At 34.6% G+C, this 23957-nt stretch overlaps 1 long non-coding RNA gene and 1 pseudogene across 1 annotated transcript; one reads left to right on the top strand and one right to left on the bottom strand.

The window, feature by feature from the left end:
• Nucleotides 1-3405: 3405 nt before the first annotated feature.
• LOC138896021 (uncharacterized) lies at nucleotides 3406-4074 on the bottom strand (annotated as a pseudogene).
• Nucleotides 4075-13883: 9809 nt separating this feature from the next.
• LOC117275167 (uncharacterized) lies at nucleotides 13884-14607 on the top strand. The gene is made up of 2 exons (XR_004505317.2): nucleotides 13884-14020; nucleotides 14124-14607. It is a non-coding gene; the product is annotated as an uncharacterized lncRNA (long non-coding RNA).
• Nucleotides 14608-23957: the final 9350 nt, after the last annotated feature.

The following is a 23957-nucleotide window of genomic DNA, read 5'->3' as shown; positions in this document are numbered from 1 at the left end:
GGGAGATAATATTCCAGGGTCACGGGATATTTAACAATCATGTTGCATTCTTAGCTTAAAATAACTAATTGATTTATCTGGATTGTTGGTTGACAGGGTTGATATTACTCATAAGAATCTGTCGAGCCCTTACTCGCCTATTCAAGCTAACTTAATACCTATATGTCTATGGAATTAAATTTAACAAGAACGCATTTACACTTCCTGTATTGCAACCGAGCAAGGCAATTAGGTATATGTCTATCCCAATTTCAAATCCTTTCCCCGATGCCCGGGTTTAAGAACTTGCTCTATTTAATTCTATATGCAATCTAGAGTTCCCACTTTCGAGTTCAACTCTAGATTCGTAGATAGTATTTCACTGTTAGCTACTCAGCAAAATAATTAAAAACAGAATTAAATAAACAACCCAATATGATAAAATCAACTTCGTCAAATTAAACTTCAAACATCAACATTCATGTATACCCATGACCCTAGAACAATAGGGTTCTTAGCCACTCATATTCAGGCAATCATCAAAAATTCACAAGAGTGCATAAGAATCAATAAAAGAAAGAGAGAATAGGAACTCAAGACGAATTCTGTGGTTTTAGAACTTTGTTGTGCCTTTTTCCTCTTCTCCAATATGTTAGATAACCTAAAGGAGGTATTTTTTGGCTTATATATTACGTACAAAAGTCGTGGGCCAAAGCTCTCATATTCCTAGTCCAAATCGGCTTCAGGGATTGATGCTAAGGTGGATGCGACGCATCCACCTCGTCCTCCATTTCAATTTTTCCTGCGAAGGTGGATGCGACGCATCCACCTTGTCCTCTATTTCTCAGCTTTGCATGCGAGGGTGGATGCGACGCATCTACCTCGTCCTCCACTTCTCAGCTTTGCCCAGGTGCAGATGCTAAGGCGGATGCTATGGGCCGACTTCACTGCTAAGGGTGCACGAAATCTGATCTTTTTCTAGATTGGATGCGACGCATCCAATCTCTCTTCCTCTACCTAGAGCACCTTTTCTTCATATTTTTGCACTCCAAACACCCTAATTCACTACACATAACTCAATTAGTCATAAAACCAATAATTAAACCATGTTGGGCATTTTAAAGATCAAATAACATCAAGAAGCGGTTAAAACATGGGTAAAGTAACATCAACACATATCGAAATATGCCAAACATCACTGGACATGCCATGTCACTTGACACATGGCATGAGTCTGGGCCTTAAGATGAAATGGACCTTGGGCTTGAATATAAAAATGGACATATTTAATTTGTAAAGTCCAGATTAATTATTCGACCCAAAATAATTTAAAATTTAATTCAAATTTTGTATGGACACTCTCAATAATTTTTACATGTCTACAGTGTGCTCGTATAGAAAAAAGTAATGTTTTCTAATAAAATAAAGAATAAATAGTTGTGATGTTACATTGAAGTTTCACAATTGTTTGCTAGTCGATTTTCAAACTGATCTAAAATTGAGGTTCCGAAAATGCCTTAGCTCTAATATTTAGTTTTCTAATTAATTCTAAAATTTTATGCAAATTTATTCTTTATACGGTTGTTTAACATTTTTAGATGTGATGATGCAATGTTCTATCTTCTTCTTTTTTTTTTGGGGGGGGGGGGGGGAGGGGGAGGGGGGTAATTTATGGTTCATAAGGAGGAAATTATGTTTACTAATCTAATTTTTATGCTTCTGTCTTCTTGTGCGTGTACTATTTGAATTTGAGGTTCCAAAAAATGCCTTAGTCCTAAGTTTATAGTCTATTGATTTATTCTGAAGCAGACAATGAGTCACAAATGTTAACAAGGAAGAGACTTTATATGCATCTTTTACTTTTCCGCGTTGAATCCAAGTATACTCCTATTCTAAATGTTGTAATTAACAGTTTTAGTTGTGTTCGTGTTGTATTTTCTTTTAGATGTTTATATCGCAGGGGACGCCAGTGAAGCCTTTGTTTTAGGCTTCCAAAATTTTGGGGCCTCAAATTTTTAATAGTGGATTTTCTAATCTTATTTTAGCTTAGACACTATTGAATTTTGTATTAAAAAGGAAAATGTACAAATCTTTGTAACAAAGAAAGAAAGAATGCCTACTATAGAAAAAATTTAGAACTTTAAATTAAACTAATCAAATCTTTATATTAGTAAATAATTTTTTTTACAATAAGATCCAAGGTAATATATTTTAAACACATGATTGACATCTTATTAACTTGAATTAACCGATACAATATAAATATTAATATTACTATCAGATGTGTATTATGAACATAAAGGTTTGATGTAAGAATACTACACCTTAAACAAAAAGCAAGAGAAAAAAAAGAACTTTTTAAAATTTGACTTTAGGATATTAACTTTATTTAGTGCCCTTGTTATATCGAGAAAATTAGTATGTTAATATAAATTATTATTTGTCTCCTCCAGCATTGAAGTTTCACATATCGTTTACTAGTCGATTTTAAATGGTGCCTTATTGGGATCACTTGTATTATTGATTAACTCTTCTTGAACCTGAACGACTGGAGTATTAGTGTGAACAGAATCTTGATCCTCTTGTCTATGCTCCTTAAGTTCATTACCCAAAACTGAAGTTTAATCTTTAGCTTTCTTATCAATGGATTGCTTGATGTAGGAGTTTAATCTTGTTGAACTTGTGGTGGTAGTGCCTTATCACTAGAAGCACCTGGATCTCCTACTTGTTTCTCACTTTATGCATTAGAAAGAGCTTTTATTTTATTTTTCTAGAGATGTTCTTCCTTAGTATTTACTTCAAACTTAGTTGCTGGACCAAAAGTTGGGGTGTTGGGCTTAACTGGAGCATTTGGTATGGATGAAGTACCAGCCAGGCTAGGTTAGACTGCCGATGATACAGGTCTCAAGGAGTGGCCCAACACTTGCTGAGTTCTAGGTCGTGAGGCATTTGATGGGCATGAAGAATGAAACAACGGGCTATTACAAATAAAGTACACATTATTGGGCAAATCATTTGTACTGTCCGGGACAGATGATTTGGTTGCAAGACCTCTTCCAGGTACTTGGAGGGCAATTTTAGACATTGTGTGTCTTGAGTAGTAAGGCAACATTTGAAAGGATAGCATTCTTGGTATGCAGTCACATCAATAGCTTTGACCACTTAATCTGGGCTCATAGTAGGCCTTGGCGGTGGTTTTTTTGGGATTACATGAGGTTTTGATAATGACGGTTATTGTTGATGTTTGGATTATGTACCACCAAATACAATGTCAGCAGCAACAGAATGTGAACAGTTACTAGGTTCACCGCCTGAATTTTGCCCCACACCATCACTGATTGGACAAGCTGCTTTCAGATTATCTCTCGTAGGCATGTTAAAAGCTATGGATATTGTGCGATGAGCTGCTAGCTGAGCCTCTGAAAGCTATGAGCCATTTTCGATCATGGTCCCTTGTTTTTTATTAATAATGGCTCAGCTCTGAGAGAGTTGTGAAGTGTTTCTGTCTCTCTTAAAGTCCTCTTTTAATATGTTTGTCCAGTTTCCTTTGCTGCAATTTTGCACCGCATCAATGACTTTTATGTCTTCTACTGCTGTCATCGACGAGTCAAGTGGCAGCACAAGCTGGTCCATGGGTATCTAATCCCTTACCAACCGCCACAATTGAGAGCGTTTTTTTTTTTTTGGCACTACAACTTTGACTGTAATATTTGTCTCATGCATAGAAGTACCATGAAATAAGTTATCTGTGTCAGTTCTCGATGTTTGACCATTCGATATATTTATATTCAATGGAGCCTCAATAATTGAACCATATAACATATTGGCATCATTTGGAACCCCAAAACCAATTACTCTATTTAGTACCTTTATACATGCTGCAGTTTCTACTGAAGCTTCACTGGTTACAAAAGGGATCGCCTTCAATTCACATTCTAAAACACTATCATCATCCAAAGGTTGAGCGACATCATCTAATTTATCAAGAACAGTTATGGTTTGTTTTTTTAAAAAATAGCGCCATATAATTTGATACTCTCTTGCATTGGTAATTCATATTATAGACTTTTTCACTAATGCATTCCATCCAATCATTTATTCATGTGCCAACTTATGTTGCCACCTCAAGTGAACACTCTCAGCACTATAATTGAACAGTTATGGTTTGTTTTTTTTAAAAATAGCGCCATATAATTTGATACTCTCTTGCATTGGTAATTCATATTATAGACTTTTTCACTAATGCATTCCATCCAATCATTTATTCATCTGCCAACTTATGTTGCCACCTCAAGTGAACACTCTCAGCACTATAATTGAACAGTTATGGTTTGTTTTTTTTAAAAATAGCGCCATATAATTTGATACTCTCTTGCATTGGTAATTCATATTATAGACTTTTTCACTAATGCATTCCATCCAATCATTTATTCATCTGCCAACTTATGTTGCCACCTCAAGTGAACACTCTCAGCACTATAATTGAACAGTTATGGTTTGTTTTTTTTAAAAATAGCGCCATATAATTTGATACTCTCTTGCATTGGTAATTCATATTATAGACTTTTTCACTAATGCATTCCATCCAATCATTTATTCATCTGCCAACTTATGTTGCCACCTCAAGTGAACACTCTCAGCACTATAATTGCATTATACCTTTGTAAGAGAGTGAAAATGTCATCTTCAATAATATAGCATTTTTGTTTTTTCGATTTATAGAATGGGGTTTTAGAGTAGTGAGAGAAAAGAGAAAACCTAGCCTAATGGAGATCTATAATCTATAAATATATATAAAGTAGGGGAAACAAAGTGCTGACTTGGCACCTCTCTTAGGCTAGATATTTATCTTTTTTGTCATTTTTTTGCCTTTTCCTCTCATTTCTCTACTAAATTAACCCCAGGTAAAACATTTCTGTAACGTTCCAATTTGTCTTAAAGTTCTATTGAGAGTGGTATTTAATTATCTTAAATCTTAAAGTAAGAAAATGAGACAGCTCCCGTTACACAAAGTTTGTAACGTTTGATGAAATTGCAGCCTATCTCCTTCAAATAGAGCAAGCCTGCTTCCGCTTAAATATAACGTTTGATGAAATATGTAACCAGTACTTGTTCTTTCAGCTGTACGTGGTGGTGGTGGTTTGTAAGCATAAACACATTGCTTTTGTAGTCTCTCTTTCTGTTTGTTTTGTTGGACTAGAATAGGTATTTGCAAGATTGTCGCTCGGTCAGAAATACAAAGGTTGATCATGTGGTTTGTATCAAAATTCCTTCTAGCTTATCCACAGCTTAGTCATTTGCTTGCTAGAGTTCACAATTATCATTTCAATATATCTTTTTCCAGTTCTTCAAGATTGCCATCTAAGGCATGGAACTATCATGGCATCCAAATCTAAAGGGGACAGTGTAAGCTAAACTTGAGTTTCTTCTCACTATTGTATTCTATGTTTCTACTACTATAGAGGTATCTTCTATTTTTTCTTTAAGTTTTTGCACTCCATTACTATTGTTTTCTATGTGATCTCTGGTGCATGCTTTTCTTTGGCATCATACCAGCTACTCTGGTGGTCTACGGTAAGAATTGCTACTTTAATGGAATGCGTTGATGTTAAATGATCATACCCTTTCTCTAAACGAAAAAGCTATAACTAATTGGTGGAAACCAACACATATTTCAACAACAGAAAACTTATTGTTGTCAATCGCATATATCCTTTTTGCCTTATAAAAACTTATTGTTGTCAGTTGGTGATCAAAATTGGAGCAACAACTGGTCAGGGACTAGAGTTTAGAGGTTCATGATGCTTAAGCATTAAGCATATCGAGCAAGGTCAAGACAACCTAACATACCCATTTTCTCCAGTTTTTCCACTTCTTACTCATTTTGTGAGTACGGGAGATGAGGCATGAATTTTTAATTCAAATTGATACTTAATAATGTCTCTTAAGCAATTTTGTTGCATGAGCTATCTCGAGACTACTAAAAAAGCAGGAATTAGTACCGGACAAATTCTGTAGCTAAACATCAAAATACGTCGTTAATCCTACTTAGCGACAGATTATCAAAAAAATTATATTAACTACGAGCGATTTAACGACAGATTAGCGATGAAGTTCGTAGCTAATTCCGGATTTTTTAATAGATACCGTAAGTTTATGGAGTGTAGCTCTCTCTCTCCCTTTTAAGTTTGCTTATCTGATATTATATGGAGCAAGTTATGTCAAAGATAAAAAATTCCTTTCTTCATGTAATAACTTAATTGATAAGTGAAGATTAATATATTTTTCATAAAAATTATGAACTTAATCTTTGACCATATATTAATTTTCTCTCATACAAATTCACTAGTTCTAAGAATAAAGAAGGAAACATCATCATTTTTTGATAATATGGGTATTGACTGTGGAAGAGTATAGAAGCACGCATTGACTCCGTTGGTGTTAGCCAAAGAAACGGGGAAGATAAATTGTGGTGCTTGACTCTTTATGATTTTTGTAGGCTGCGCTGATTTTATTGTTGAGCTCCACACTAATGAAACAAGGGAGGAAAAAGAGAAATACCAAGAAAAAGAATAATAAACAACCAAAAAGATAAAAAATAAAATCGTTTGTGCAGAAGAATCAGCTTCCTCCGATCAGAACTATGCTGCTGCAATACGTGGTGCTGAAGCACATATCAATGATTGATGTTCGGCTAAAAGTATATAATTTTTATATAAAAATTGCCTCATATTTTACTCTACTTTTTTGGGTTTTATGTGTATTACAATGAGTTGAGCTTATTTGGGATATTTTATATGTGTAAAAATTAATCGGGAGTGAACGTGCTCAAGTTGAAGCAGAAAAAGAAGGAAAATGTCAAGTGCAGAATTCCGGCATCTAGGCATGCGTTTGGCGTCACCTATGGCGCTAGAAACAGAACTTTCAAGAGGCCAGCGCCCAGGCTAGCACGGTCATGTCGACTTCCGGGAATTGTTCTATTTCGACTTGGAGAAGGTATTTTTTTGGTCCTACACGCCTGTAAATTATATAAAAGGGTTTCTAAACCTAATTTTAAGGGGAGGGATGATACTTTGGAGGCAGAGAACACAGATCACACGCTTGAAGAAAGCTTTTAACTAGTTTTCTTCTATTCTTTTTTTTTAATTTTATAATTTATTTTTTCTAGGGTTATAGGTGCTACATGAACATTATAGTTTGAAGTTTGAATTTTTTTTATTAATTTATTTATTCAACCATGCGTTTAACTTTTGATTGCTTGATCATCAATTAAATATTATCTACGAATCTATGATTGAACTAGAGAGAGGAAATTCCATATTACTAATAGGATTGAATAGAGCAAGATTCTAACCTAGGCCTCGGGAATGTATTTGCAGTTAGGAAAGGAATACCCTTAATCGTTTTTCTTGATTACTATATAAGAATTATTAGTGCATTCTTGTTATTTCTAATTTCACAGGAATAGAGGCGTTAAATTAGTTTGAATATGCGAGTAGTATTTCAAAAAATACTACGAGTAATATTAACATGTCAATTAATAAACTAAATAAATTAATTAGTCAATTTAAGTGAAAAAAATCAACGGAATTGTTAGGTGACCTATAGTCCCAGAATGTTTTCTCTCATTGAATTCGTCTCTAGGGTTGCCGACTTGTTTTCTTTAATGTCTTAGTTTATTAATCTAGATTACTTTTAGTTAAATAATCACACTTTATAAAATCACTTGAATAGATTAATTATTTTTGTTTAATTTAGTTGACAGTTAATCGCAAGTTTTCGTGGGAATGATATGCTGCTTGTCACTTTATTATTTGACAATTATGTATATTTGTACGTGCGTTTGACCGCAACAATGATACTTCAGGAGTAGATGAGGATCATACAACAACAACAATCCAGTATAATCCCACTAGTGGGGTCTGGGGAGGGTAGTGTGTATGCAGACCTTACCCCTACCCTGGGGTAGAGGTTGTTTCCGATAGACCCTCGGCTCTCTCCCTCCAAAAACTCTTCACTTTGCTCTTGGGGTGACTCGAACTCACAAACTCTTGAGGATCACAGCAGACATGTAATTGATACTGCCAAAGTCGTAAGCTAAACTTCAATAATCATAGCATTCTGGTTATATCGGATAGGCCAAAGTTTGGTCCTTAGTCAGTGCGAAGATTTTTTCTCCTTTTAATATATTGCGGAATTATCTTGATCTGCATTCTAATCTGATAGATAGGATTAAGCAACTACACTGAAAATAACAACCATATGCATAAAGAGGTATTTAGTATTCCCCTGTCCCAAAATTGTCACCCCTTCTCATTTCACAGAGATAGAAAGTGATTTTTGACTAAATATTAAGAGTATCTACTTGTAATTCAACTATGGGAACAAGTACGTAGCAATTTTCTTCTTGTAGATAATAAATTGCGTCGAGAAAATAAAACCAAGACCGAAAAGTATCGCAACAATCATAGTATTTGATTTCAAATAATATGAGTGTACAATCTCTATGAATCATCTGATTCTTCTTTTCAATAGTAAATAAATTTAAGGGCTTACGAGCTTAATCTTGAATATATAGTTGTTGCCACGAACGATGATCTTGTTCTTGAGCTTGAACTTGAACTTGATTTGTTCTTCGTTCTTGAGCTTGAACTTGAAATTTATGGAGGAATTTGCAGTGTTTGATCCACGAGCTCTTTCTTGCTTCTTGTTATAACTTTTGGTGTCTGGGTTATGAAGATCCCTATTTATAGTTGAGGATCTCGTGGCCGGCCATGGCATCGATCATGTGATCGATGATGGGTAGAGAAAAAGAGTCCTTAGGACATGCCTTATTCAAATCCTTAGAGTCTACACGCATTCTTAATTTGTTCCCTTTTTTAGGGACTACCACTACGTTTGCTAACCAATCCGGGTATTTAACTTCCCGAATGGACCCTATTTTAAGGAGTTTAGATACCTCACCCTTGATGAAAGCATGTTTGACCTCGGACTTGGGCTTCCTCTTCTGTTTGACCGGATGGAATTTCGGGTCCAGGCTTAGCTTATGATTACTTATCTCCGGTGGAATCCCCGTCATATCAAGATGGGATCAAGCGAAACAATCTTCATTAGTTATAAGAAATTGAATGAGTTTTTTCCTGAGCTCGGAGCTTAACCCCGTGCCCAGGTATACCTTTCGATCAGGCAAGTGTTCTCTCAATATGACTTATTCCAGCTCCTCGACCGTCGATTTAGTGGCGTCCGAATCATCGGGGGATATAAAAGATCTGGGAACCCCATAATCATTATCCTCTCATTCCCCTCGTTTCTCCGAATCTGCCAATGTTGGTGTCAGTGATTGCTATTTGGCCCCTTTTTTGACCATCTGGTTCGGATCCTTCGATGTTGAAATTGTAGATGCCGGTATCACCTCCTCGACCGCGAACATTTCCTTGGCAGTCGGTTGTTCACCATAGACTGTTTTGACTCCGCTAGGTGTTGGGAATTTCGTATCGAGGGAACTACCCTCATGTTGAAGATCCATGGCCTTCCGAATAAAGCGTTGTACCTCATGTCTTCTTTGATCACATAAAATTTAGTTTCCTGGATGGTCCCGGCGGTGTTTACTGGTAACGTTATCTCACCCTTAGTGGTTTCACACGCCATATTGAACCTGTTTAGAACTCGGACTGCAGGCACAATTTGGTCTTGTAGACCGAGTTGCCCCACGACCCTCGATCGGATGATATTGGCGGAGCTATCTGGGTCAATTAACACACGTTTAACTCAGGATTTATTTATGAGTATAGATATTACCAGTGCATCATTGTGGGGTTGCACGATTCCTTCCGCATCCTCGTCATTGAAAGACAAGGTTCCTTCTGGTATGTAATCTCGAGTCCGTTTCTCCCATGTGATGGATACTTTGGTGTGTTTCAATATCGGCCCCTGAGGAACATCGACCCCACCAATAATCATGTTAATGACGTGTTGAGGTTCTTCTTGCTCGTCCTGCTTGTTGGAATCCCTATTCCTAAAATGAGTTTTTGCTCGGTCGCTTGGGAGTTCTCGAAGATGCCCGTTGTTGAATAATCGGGCTACTTCCTCTCTCAATTGTCGGCAATCCTCCGTTCTGTGGCCGTGAGTGCCGTGATATTTACACATCTGGTTAGGATCCCTCTGGGATGGATCGGATTGTAACGGTCGAGGTCATTTGGTATCCTTGATGTGTCTGATAGCTGATACAATGGCGGCAACATCGATATTAAAGTTGTATTCCGATAACCTCGGTACTTCTTTAGGCCCGATGGGCCTATCGAAGCTGTTTTTACTCATGAGACCCCGGTTGCTATGACCTCTGTCGCTTCTCCTTTCATTTCTCATAGAGTTCCGCCCGGACCCGCTGCTTCTTCGGTCTCCATTATACGGTTGGTACCAATCCCTGTTTGGTCTCGGTTCATGATCGATGTCTCTCTTGACTCTATCGGTGTTTCTGACGGGATAAATAGACCCCGAAGGGGCCTCGAGTTGATCATCTTCCACTTTGATCTTCGATTGATACCGGTTATGCACGTCGGCCCAAGTAACGACCAGATATTCTACCAGGTTTTGTTTCAAATGTTGTGAAGCTACCGAGCTTCGGATATTGAGTCCCTGAGTGAACTCTTTGAGCATCTCCTTTCATTTCTCATAGAGTTTCGCCCGGACCCGCTTCTTCTTCGATCTCCATTATACGGTTGGTACCAATCCCTGTTTGGTCTCGGTTCACGATCGATGTCTCTCTTGACTCTATCGATGTTTCTGACGGGATAAATAGACCCCGAAGGGGCCTCGAGTTGATCATCTTCCACTTTGATCTTCGATTGATACCGGTTATGCACGTCGGCCCAAGTAACAACCAGATATTCTACCAGGTTTTGTTTCAAATATTGTGAAGCTACCGAGCTTTGGATATTGAGTCCCTGAGTGAAAGCTTGAACAACCCAATCATCAGCAACCGGCGGTAGGTCCATCCTTTCTATCTGAAATCGAGATACGAACTCTCTGAGCATCTCGTTATCTTTCTGTTCTACTTTGAAAAGGTCTGACTTCCTGGTCTCGACCTTGATGGCACCAGCGTGTGCTTTCACGAAAGAATCTGCAAGTATAGCAAATGAGTCAACAGAATTAGGAGGTAAGTTGTGATACCATATCATAGCTCCCTTTGACAGAGTCTCTCCAAATATTTTCAGTAGAACGGACTCGATCTCATCGTCCTCCAAGTCATTCCCTTTTATGGCACATGTATAAGAGGTTACATGCTCATTTGGTTCGGTCGTTCTGTTATACTTAGGTATCTCGGGCATACAGAATTTCTTAGGGATCGGCTTCGGAGCCGCGCTCGGAGGAAAAGGTTTTTGCACGAACTTCTTAGAATCCAGGCCTTTCAATATCTAGTCTACCCTGGAATTATAGGTTTCCACCTTTTTGTCATTAGCTTCGATTTTCTTCTCCGCTGATTCTATCTGTTTTGTAAATTCTTTGAGCATCTTTATGATCTCGGGGTTAGCTCCGATTCATGTTCATTCGACCTTTTTGCGACCGGTTCATCCCTGCAGGTGACTTCCCGGGGTAGATCGGGTTCAACTCTGCTCGGTGCACTGCTTCGGTTCTGTAACTGAGCTATCGCCGCCTGTTGAGCCTGCATCATTTCGAAGATCACCTGTAAACGGATCCCGTCCCCTCCAATGTTTTGTGTATTTTGAGTTGCCGATCGGGCTCCACCACAGACACTATTCTCGGGGTCAGTTGGCAAGTTTGCATCAATAGCCATATGTGAATTAGCGTCAATTGGGTCTGCGACCGGAATTTTGATGGGATCAGTGGGCGGTACCTCGTTACCGGGTGCTACGTTGTTATTTTCACGATGGTAACTGGACTCGTTGTCAACATGTAGGGGTGCTAATTGAGAGTTCGACATTTTGTGTTTTAACCTGAAATCAAAGACACTTCAAAGAGCAAACGTAAAGTAGTGTGTGTGTGTGTTATGAAAATTTGTATCAAATAAACACTATTATCCTTAGCCCCAAGGTGGGCGCCAAACTGTTTACCCTCAAAATCGGATAACAATTAGATTTGTACGTGGTTTTAAGGATACGTGATCTAGCTTGATACAAAATGATAAATCAGACTGAAATTGAAATAAACAATAGAAAAGTAAATGCAAACCACACAGGTTGAACAGTCTTAGCCTTAGAAGGTTAGCCGCCCTCGAGCCAAAAGTGCTTTTATCGATATCAGAACAGAATGACAGGAGAATAATAAGAACTAAAAATAATAATATATTGCTTTGGAATGCGAGTTACAGTGTGTTTCACAAGTAACCAGACCCCATTTATAAAGTAGGGGAGTCCTATACAATTCTATAAAAGGTAAAAATCTCCTGATTTACTCATTTGTCGGTTCTTTATTGATACGTGCCGAGATTCTCGCTGTGATATCCGACCGGTTACGGATATTTCGGTCTTCTGTTGGTTATACCGGCCATGTTTCCTCGAGCTTATTCGGAGTCAGGTTCGATTCTGAGATCATGGACTCAATGTTCTCGAGGACGGACATTCTGACCTCGTGTTCTGGTTCGATTAGACTCGGGGTCGATCTTCAACCCCTCGCATTTCGAGCCCGATCTGTCATACAATAGTCGAGCCCGATTTCGACCGTATACACTATTCTTTCTTAAAGGTTTAGAAAAAGCTTAGACAATAACGGAAATGACGGCGACGGCATTGGTGGTGGCAGAACTGGTTTTGTAGATAGTTGATTCACGGAGACACTGTTAAAAATATCTCTCTTGTTCTCTTCATTCTCTTACTCTGATTGAACAATGAGGCAATAGTTGTTGCTAATTCCGTGTTACCATATTTTGAGGAGCTTTCCCACTTAGGTGGTCTTTCCATTGCCAACTTTCTTAAGAAAGAAACGAGTGGTAGGGTGGGGCTATTTAAATCTTTTAAAAAAGGGAAAATATTATTTAGGCTTCCCTCACGTAAAAGTAATACATTTTGCCATGTGGAGAGTTTACGGGATACACCTATGCTAAGTTGAGTTGTCTAGATGATCATTAAGTAAGTTGAAGTGTTCAACTGACAGTTAAAACCAACTTTAAGTGTTTGTTTGAGTATTTTGCCAAATTCTTAATATCTTACCTTCCAAACCATTTGGATAAAACCACTTCTCACTGAAGTAAGTTTGCTTCTAGTACCTATTAGTTCCTGGGAATATGATAACGAATTATATAATTATTTATATATTTATTCGATTACCTTTTTCTAGATTTATACAAAGTATTTGCTTCTAAGATTGTCAGGCAATTAAATTGCTTATACTAATTTTGTTATATTATCATCATAGCACCAATCACCATTTGAAATTACAAAAAAATCTTGTGCAAGGTAAGAGGAGATGGGTTGAAAATTTTGCGAGTTAAGTTTCATGTCGCTACCTGTCCCACTGTCATTCTTAATCGAATGCTACAAAAATCAAATTAAATCAAATAAAATCTAACTTCTTTATTTAACAAGTCGTACCTAATAAACGTAAATATGACGAATCTTATGCACACCCTTAGACATTGCTATATTTATATCTATCTCTATCTATCTATATCTAAATCTATATCTATATTTCTATTATTATTGTTAAATCACGAATAATTTAGGTTAAATATTGAACGACAAAAATATCCTCAAAATATTGATCGACTTTTATAACCTTAAATATTTATATAATTTAAAGATATAACTGTAAATCATCTAAGCTAGAATTCTATTCCGATTTAAACTCTACATACGCGAGCAAAAGAGGAAAACGTGGGAAGGTGGTATACTCGTAGCCAATTTAATTTTGGATTCATCCTCCAATATTTATAAACAACCCGCTGCTACTCCATTTCCAAAATTTTACAACAATAAAATTTACAAACCAAAAGAAAACACAACAATATGATATACAAACCAAAAGAAACATCAAGTCTGCAGAGTTTTTATAAAAAGGGCTCATGTTTTAGATTCAGTGAATAAAGGTAATACATATAACTCCTTCACTGGTAAATTAATTTTAAGTTCTGCTTAATATTTCAAATTGCAGTCATGGACTTTTGTAATATTTTGTCAGTCCTTTTTTAGATTACGCATTCCAGAAGTTTCATGTTGATAAGTCACCGGAGAATCATCACGTTGTTGGGGGTGCTCGAAGATAGCATTATGGTAAACTTTCTATTCTCGATTGTTAGATTATGTTATTTTGATATAGTCTACTTTTGGTTATTGATGTATGCATTATTTTCGTGTAAGTGCACCAAGTTAATATATTTCAGGTTACTAGCTTAATTTAGTTCAGTCACTTACATGTAATTAGTGTTACCTTACATATTGTGTAAGTATTTTTCAAATATTAAAGTTAAACTTACTCTAATTTGTATTTGTGACGAGAAATATCTTACAGGAAATACAGAGGAAGAATTAACCGTTATATGTATGTGGTGGATTTGAGAATAGAATGTAGAAATTGTTGGATTTTAAAAGGTAAATTATTTAAAGATAATTATTTGTTGATAGAATTGTAATATTTAGAACTTTTATTAATATTTAGAACTTTGAATTCAATTAATATTTTGTATTTGAAAACTTTTATGAGTAACTTTTAACCATGAGCAGATTTTCGCATGAATTAAAAAGCAAAAGTGAAACTTTATTAGGTTTAAGAGTTCTTCCCCATAACAAAGCATGCGTCAACAGTAATATATAAACATATCTTATCTGGAAAAGAAACTTTTCGCTAAAGAAGCCTTAAATGAAAGGGAGAGAAAAAGCCTCAATTATAAAAAGAATGGTTTGCATTTTACCATAAATTTACAACAACAGAAAAAAAATCACGTCCTACCGTATTCTTGAGACATTTTAGTTTTATTATTATTGGAAAAGGAATGGTTTGGTCCATTAGTTTTATACGTTGGTATATATTAGTTTCATATAGATCACGTCCATAAAATTTCGGTAGATTATGCACTTATACTTATTTAGTGGCACTATTCAAATACTCACGTTTTAGTCTAGGAGTCTTTAAAGCATAAATTACATGAAGTTAAAACCTTTTTCAGTACAAATTTGTATCGTTTTATAATTTGAATCCATCAGTTATATTTGCTACCTAAATTTTAGCTCTATAAAAATAGCTCAAAACATTAGCGTACAAGTGATTTCAAAAGATTTGATAAAGGATATTAATCATATTTGTTTGATGAAAACATCAACGGATATTAATCATATTTGTTTGATGAAAACATCAATGGATATTAATCATATTTCTTTTCAATCTAATCGCTCTAATTCTATAAGAAACACGAGATCAGGCAGAGTATTAACCTACTATCTCTAATTGTAATGTACAATTATCCTCTTCACATAAATATATAAGAAATAAATAGTCTAAACAACACATTAGTGGTATAAGAAATATCAAAAGTCTAAATTAAGAAAATAAATTGAATGAATTATATCATGATGATTTTCTTATAAACCTTTCGGTTAAGTTATGTTGTAAGAAGATACTAGGACATATATATAGTATTAAAATCCAAATAATTAACAAACATCTTCATACTATCCATACAGATTTAAGTTATGTTGGTTAATTATTTTATCATTCTTTTTTTAATTATAACGTTTTACGTGCGAGGCACGTACATAAAAGCTAGTACTATATTAAAAGCATGAAATCCCTGTCGAAATGTCGTTCGTCTTTTTTACCCTTTGATATTAAATTTCAAGCTAGACAAAATCGTAATTTAATTATTTCCCTAATATTTAGGACTTTAAAATCAACTAAAACTTTGATTTTAAGATCTTTCCTTATTTTAATAAGATTTTACATCCTTTCCTAGAATTTAGGACTTTAGGAATTTAAAGTTTTATTGCATTTGTCGTAAGCTTTCAAAGTTTATTAGGAGTTTAAATAGGAATTCCATAATTATTAGGACTGAAAATATTCTTAATATATAGAGGTACCAATTTACTGCACTTTGGAATATAAAATCCTAATTGGTGTAGATGTCGAGTTCCCAACGTCAAGATTTTAAGTGTTTGTTTTATGTACCAGTTTGGTTAAAAGAGAGGATATTTTGATGGCTTCATATTAGTTGAAAAAAATTAAAAGGACGTGTTAACGATACTTTTTGAAGATTCCATATATACGTTAATACTAATAGGTCCAAGAAACATGAATTGGAATTAGATAAGAAAACCCCGAATATCAAAGAAGTCTTGCTAAAATTTGTCAATTGTTCATCAAAACTGAAGGCTAGCTTCAAAATTCATAAGTTTTAAATTGAACAGACTAATTTCTTGGTACTTGGTAGAGATGATTGTTTATATTTTTGGTTAGATTATTTTATTTCAATTTCATTGTTTATTGAATTAACTTGACATCTTAAAAGCTGATGAAACAATGTAATCACAATATATAACATACAAGAATCAAAAAGAGTGCAAGATCAAGTTCCCAATTTCGTTTGCCAAGCCGGAAAAATCTTGGCGACGAGATTATTACTTCTTCAGTATGTGGCGTTTATATTGATGCGTCAAGTATCAGATATGCATATGTTTGTCAAGGTATAATTCTAAAATATTATTCATCCTAGAATTTGATATATGAATTTACTTATGTATTAATTCTTTTTTCAAGAGTCAATGAATGAAAGGTACAATTATTACTTCACAATACGCTCCTTTAGACATTTTTATATATATGAAATTGTTGAGTTTCTTGAGTTTAAAGGCCTCTTTTTTGATGGAGCAATTAAGGTGATCATTTCGGTGGACAGTTATTGGCAAGAGATTAAAAAATATGTTAAAATATGTTATGAGAAATAGATAATTTTTTCTCATGACTTTACAGGCATGGAGTTATTTTGTTCAAGGCCAGACATGTTATTTTTCTCCTTTAGGGTTCAAGATTTTCAATTGTCTTTTGCATAGACTTTATCTTTTTGGTAATATAGATTATAAAATCAAGAAACTCAAATAAAATATTAATCGATATTTTTATTCTTTAAAAATAGATTTCACATTGGATATTCTTATATAGTTATATCGGTAATATCTTGAAGAGTTAAGAAAAAATAATTTTTAGGGCTCAATGACAAGAAACTCCCGATCCCTACTTTCTTGATTCTTTATTTTTAATTTTCTTCTAATATATATTTTAGAATTAAAATATATTTCAATAATATTTGTTTATGTAATTTTTAAAAAACGTATGGGGTACACGCGCAACGCTCGTACCCTAGTTATATTAATGTGATGACCCAAAATATCATCTTTAAATTTAATAAGTAATTCTGTGTTCTACCACCTCGAAATTATTCCTCGACTTGCGTGCGCAATCCGTAAAATTTTTCGAAAAGTTTTCATGTGAAAAATAGATTAAAATGTAAAATAGAGCTTTAAAACTCGACTGAGTTGGCTTTGGTCAATATTTTTAGCAAACAAACCCGGATCAGTATTTTGACAGTTCTGGTAGCTCCGTATAGTGATTTGGGACTTGGGCGTATGCCCGAAATTTAATTTGGAAGTCCCTAGCTCAAGTTATGACCATTTAACGGAACTAGCAATTTAAAGGCCAAAGGCTTCCAAGTTTGACCACGGGGTTGACTTTTTGATATCGGAGCCGGAATCCGATTCTGGAAATTTGAATAGCTCTGTTATGTCATTTAGGACTTGTGTGCCAAATTTGAAGTCATTCTGAATTCATTTAATATGTTTTGGCACGAGATTTGCATATGGAAAGGTTTAAAACTCAAAGTTCGAATCGGGGTGTGAATTGTAATTTCAGCGTTGTTTGAGGTAATTTTTGATCCCGAGTAAGTCCGTATTATGTTACGAAACTTGTTGGTATATTCGTACGGGGTCTCAAGTACCCCGAGTGTGACTCGAATCGAAATCGGAATAAGAATTGGACTTAAGCAAAATCTGAAATTTTGTCTTCTGTTATAATCGCACCTGCGGATTTTTGACCGCAGGTGCGAGCTCGCAAAAGCGAGCCTTCCATCGCAGAAGCGGCTTGGGCAGGCTGGGCAAAGGTCCGTAGGTGCGGAAACTTGCACGCACCTGCGCGTCCGCAGAAGCGGACTTGGCAATCGCAGAAGCGGAAGGCAGCGCAGGTGCGCATTTTTTCTCCGCAGGTGCGAGGCCTCGCCTGGCAGCCCCATTTCGCAGATGCGAGATTTTTCTCGCAGATGCGAGCCCGCATGTGTTAGTCCAGGTACCGCAGGTGCGAAAATGCCTGGGCAGTGTATATATCGAAGAGTCCGATATTATTTTCACATTTTGGTCGTTTTGAGCTCAGTTAAGGCGGATTTTTGGGCGATTTTCACGGGAAAAATTGGGGTAAATGTTCCTTATCCTATATTGATTATATTTCATGATTCCATACTCGTTTATATCGTGAATCCATGAATTTACGGAAGAAAAATCAGATTATTCTAAAATCTTCCAAAAACAAAATATTTAGATTTGAAGGTCCATTTGATATCGGAATTCGATAATTTTTGTATGGTTCAACTCGTAGCGGAACGGGTGTTCGGATCTTGCAAGTTTTTCTGAAATTTGAGATGTAGGTCCCACTGTCAAATATTTTAATAAATTTCAGATTTTTATCCGAAAAATTAGTAAATTCAGATGGAATTAATTCCTATGATTCGTATTGAGTATATTGAATTGTTTATGAATAAATTTGAAGCTTTTGGAGATAAATTTAAAAGAAAAAGTTGTGGTTGACTAATTGATTGGAATTCACAAAGCGAGGTAAGTGTCGTGTTTAACCTTGACTTGAGGGAATAGAACCGTCAAATTATTTGTTATGTGAATTGCATGTGAACGACGTATAGGCGAGGTGACGAGTGTCTATACGTCGTCGAATTAATTGTTTGCCTGCATACTTGAAAAATCATAAATTGTTTTAAATCATGAATTAATTATTATAATAATTGTTTCTCTCATATTCTTTGTCAAATATTAATTTTTGAATTCCTGTATTCATTGTTACATGCTATTTGTATTATGTGCCTTAATTGTTATTTGACATTTAGCATATTAAATATTAAACTGCATATTTTCTCCCTGATTTTCATAATAATTTGCTAATTGTCATTGTTTGTTTCATAATTAAATCATAATTATTATATGCTTATTGTCTTAAAATTTTATATTAATTATTGCATTTATTGGGGAAATTTCTTCTATAAGAATTGGTAAATGAATATGTTGGAAGAGCGGGTTGCACGCCGCAATAAAATTAATTATAATAAATATATTGGAGGATCGGGTTGCACGCCGCAACAGACTTATTAAAAATCTATATTGGAGGTTCGAGTTGTACGCCGCAACAGACTTATTAAAAGTCCATATTGGAGGATCGGGTTGCACGCCGCAACAGACTTATTAAAAATCTATATTAGAGGTTCGAGTTGCACGCCGCAACAGACTTATTAAAAGTCCATATTGGAGGATCGGGTTGCACGCCGCAACAGAATTGAATGTGAATATATTGGAGAATCGGGTTGCATGCCGTAACAGACTTATTAAAAGTCCATATTGGAGGATCGGGTTGTACGCCGCAACAGAACTGAATATGAATATATTATTAGAGCGGGTTGTACGCTGCAACAGAACTGAATGTGAATATATTGTGAGAGCGGGTTGCACGCTGCAACAGAACGGAATGTGAATATATTGTGAGAGCGGGTTGCACGCTGCAACAGAATTGATGGAAATGATAACTGATTATGACTGCTGAGTTGGCTTCAATTATTATAAATGAGTTACTTGATTTATTTTCATTATTGTTGTTGTTACTAATATTGTGTACAGGTAATGTAAGTGACCCGCCTTAGCCTCGTCACTACTTCGTCGAGGTTAGGCTCAGCACTTACCAGTACATGGGGTCGGTTGTACTGATACTACACTCTGCACTTCTTGTGCAGATTTCGGAGTTGGTCCCAGCGGCGTGCCATAGACTTGCTCGGATTTCAGCTACTCGAAAGAGACTTGAGGTATAACTGCATGACGTCCGCAGTTTTGAAGTCCCCGTCTATTTTACTTTAGTTGTGTGTTTATTTCCAGATAGCTTTATTTTATTCAGACCTTTATTTGTATTATTCTAGAAGCTCGTGCACTTGTGACACCAATTCTGGGATGGTATTTAGACACCGTTATTTTTATGGATTATTCACTACATTTCAGACTTTACTTCCGCATTTGTTCTTTGATTATTAATAAATTTAAAAATTATTTTAAAAATAGATAATATTATTCTAACGTTGGCTTGCCTAGCAAGTGAAATGTTAGGCGCCATCACGGTCCGAAGGTGAGAATTTCGGGTTGTGATAATTAAAAGCACGAAGGCCCTTAGCGAAATGCCGTTCGCCTTTTTTGGCCTTTAAAAATAAAGTTCACACCGGATATAATAGCCATTTAATTATTTTTATAATATTTAGAAATAGACTTGATTATTTTCCTACTATTTAGCAATAGTCATTTAATTACTTTCCTAATATACATGACGCTAAAATTAACTAAAATTTTGGTTATTAAATATTTTCATATTTGAAAATTCTAGGAAATCCTAATATTTAGGACTAAAACCAATTAAATATATTTAGAAATTTATTTGACGTCAACTAGAAGAAGAACAACTAAATCCCAATTCAATTTAGATCCAAATTACAATTTTGATACTTCTTCCTATCAAATTCGAAAGACAAATTTCACGTGATAATTGGATTCTTAATTACGCAATAGATATATAGCAAACATAGGTTAACACTATAAGTACGTTACCCAAAAAAGAACTACGTATAAGAGTATATTATAATAATTTAAAAATATAATTTAAAGAATTTGAAGTCAAGTATGAACTTTTTTATTTTTATTTTTCTAGAATATTTTACCTTGCCGATAGAGATTTTATATGGGACAAACTTATAATTTAATTATTTTTCTAATATTTAGAACTTTTAAATCAACTAAATTTTTATTATTAAATATTTACTTTTTTGAACTATGTAGAAAGTTCAAATATATAGAACTTTAGAATCCATTAAGATGTGACGTTATACAAATTATTTGCATATTTTAATTATGTAACATAACTATAATCCTTTTCATATTATTTGATGTAATATTTAGTACTTTAAAATAAACTTTTATAGAAGAGAAGATATATTCATTATGAAATATAGAGATAATTATTAAATTGTATAAGGAGTTAAAGAAGAAACATTTTTATAATCCTAGGTAAATAAAAATAGGTTAAAACATATTCCCAAAGTTTCAGACGTACGTAAATAAAAAAGTAAGAGGACTAATAATATAATTCTAATGTAAATAACTCTAGGATTCTATGAGTTCTTTTTAGGAATGTATTATTTACTTTTTTCAGTCATTGCTTCTTAAAAAATTTCATATATACTTAACAATTGACATGTTTTGTTAGGGAATGTGTTTTGGTGTTGTCTTCAAAAATATTTTTTCCATCCCTAGGATTTTGGTTCTTTTATACTCCATCCGGTTCACTTTAAGTGATTTTTTGGCATTTTTTTGTGATCCATAATATTTGATTTTTTCAAATATCAAGAAAGGACTTAATTTCTTTTTTCCAAAGTTGGCCTTAGAGTAAAGAGCCTAGGAGTATTTGTTGTATTTTCAATGAACAAATTAAGGTTAATATAGTTAATTACATTGTTAATTAATGCTAAAAGGTCAATTCCTTAATATGTATGAAAACAACCAAAAAATCACTTAAAGTGGACCGGAGGGATTACTAGTAATTACTCCGGAAATCTTACTTGGGTGAACCTCCAAACCAATGTGTATTGGTTTAAGACACTAATTTCTACCCAACTTAGGATTATTGATAAAAATTTCTTTCACATGGTCATTCTCCCCCTCTCCCCCTAGATTGTGGAAACAAAATACAAAAAATTTATTGAGAAATTAATGTATCTTTTTATTATCAACAGTCATATAAAATATTTTTTATTTTTTTTGCTCTTAATTGCATGATCTTATCCACAGTCTTGAGTTGTTTTCTTGATCAATATAATAGTCACATAAAAAGTTTCCTTTCCAATTGTTTGAACAATTAATGTTCGGATGAGTTGTTTAGCGTCGCTTTTTAACGTTATTTACACACATTAATTTAAATTTAATATATAGATATGTGTGTGCAATATTGTTTCAAATTTATAACATTTGATGATTTCATATTTTTAACAGAAAAATTGGTAATAGCTTTAAATAAATGTGATCTTCACTAGAGTCTAGTATATTACGATACCTTGGAGAGGAACTCAAAAAGATTTTGGTGATTTTTTTTTTTTCATTTTGCTGTAAATTGGTGAAGTAATATTTCTAACATTTGTTGATACAATGTTTTAACAGTTGGCAATTTCAAATAAATTAATAAAAAGGTGGCATTCATGCCATTTTAGTAAAATTCAGTATATCTGAATAATATAGTAAAGAATTTGGGAACTTTTTGAGGTAAAATTTTTTCTTTGTTGAGTTAGTTAAATAATATTATCATGTTCAGGGACTTGATTTTTTTCTATTAATTTTTTTATTACTCAAAACATTCTTTAGTAATCATTATGTGATTTTAAAAAAGTTTATATATATTAAATAAAAGTACACGCGCAACGCGCTTACTCTAAGACTAGTATATTAAAAGCACAGCAGCGTCACGACCCGAAATTCTCACCTTCGGACCGTGATGACGCCTAACATTTCACTTTCTAGGCAAGCCAACGTTAGAATAATATTATCAATTTTTAAAATAATATTTTTCAATTTATTTATAACAAAGAACAATTGCGGAAGTAAATTCTGAAATATAGTGAATAATCCATAAAAATAACGGTGTCTAAATACCATCCCAGAATTGGTGTCACAAGTGCACGAGCTTCTAGAATAAATACAAATAAAGGTCTGAATAAAATAAAGCTGTCTGGAAATAAACACATAGCTAAAGTAAAATAGACGGGGACTTCAGAACTGCGGACGTTGTGCAGTTATACCTCAAGTCTCCTCCGAGTAGCTGAAATTCGAGCAAATCTATGGTATGCCGCTGGGACCAACTCCTAAATCTGCACAAGAAGTGCAGAGTGTAGTATCAGTACAACCGACCCCTGTACTGGTAAGTGCTAAGTCTAACCTCGACGAAGTAGTGATGAGGTTAGGCGGGTCACTTACATTAACCTGTACGCAATATTAGTAACAATAACAAATAATAGAAATAAATCAGGTAACTTATTTATAATAATTGAAGCCAACTCAGTAGTCATAACCAATTATCATTTTCCATCAATTTTCGTTGCAGCGTGCAACCCGCTCTCACAATATATTCACATTCAATTCTGTTACAACGTGCAACCCGCTCTCACAATATATTCATTTTCAATCCTCTCATATAATTATTTAATCAAGTATATATATTGACTTTTAAATAAGTCTATTGCGGCATGCAATCCGATCCCCCAAATATTGACTTTTAATAAGTCTATTGCGGCGTGCAATCAGATCCCCCAAGTATTGACTTTTAATAAGTCTATTACGGCGTGCAACTCGATCCTCCAATATGAACTTTTTAATAAGTCTGTTGCGGCATACAACCCGATCCTCCAATATATCCATTTCAATCAATTCTGTTGCGGCGTGCAACCCGATCCTCCAATATATCCATTTACCAATTCTTATAAAAGAAATTTTCCCAATAAATGCAATAATTAATATAAAATTATAAGACAACAAGTATACAATAATTATGATTTAATTATGAAACAAACAATGACAAATAACAAATTATTATGGAAATCGGGGAGAAAATAGGGAGTTTAATATTTAATATGATAAATGTCAAATAACAATTAAGACACATAATTCAAATAGCTGGTAACAATTAAT

Source organism: Nicotiana tomentosiformis, chromosome 7 (genome assembly GCF_000390325.3).
Source record: "Nicotiana tomentosiformis chromosome 7, ASM39032v3, whole genome shotgun sequence".
NCBI classification, from domain to species: domain Eukaryota; kingdom Viridiplantae; phylum Streptophyta; class Magnoliopsida; order Solanales; family Solanaceae; genus Nicotiana; species Nicotiana tomentosiformis.
Note: the sequence above shows the minus strand (reverse complement) of the source record. Positions and strands in the feature narration are given on the sequence as shown.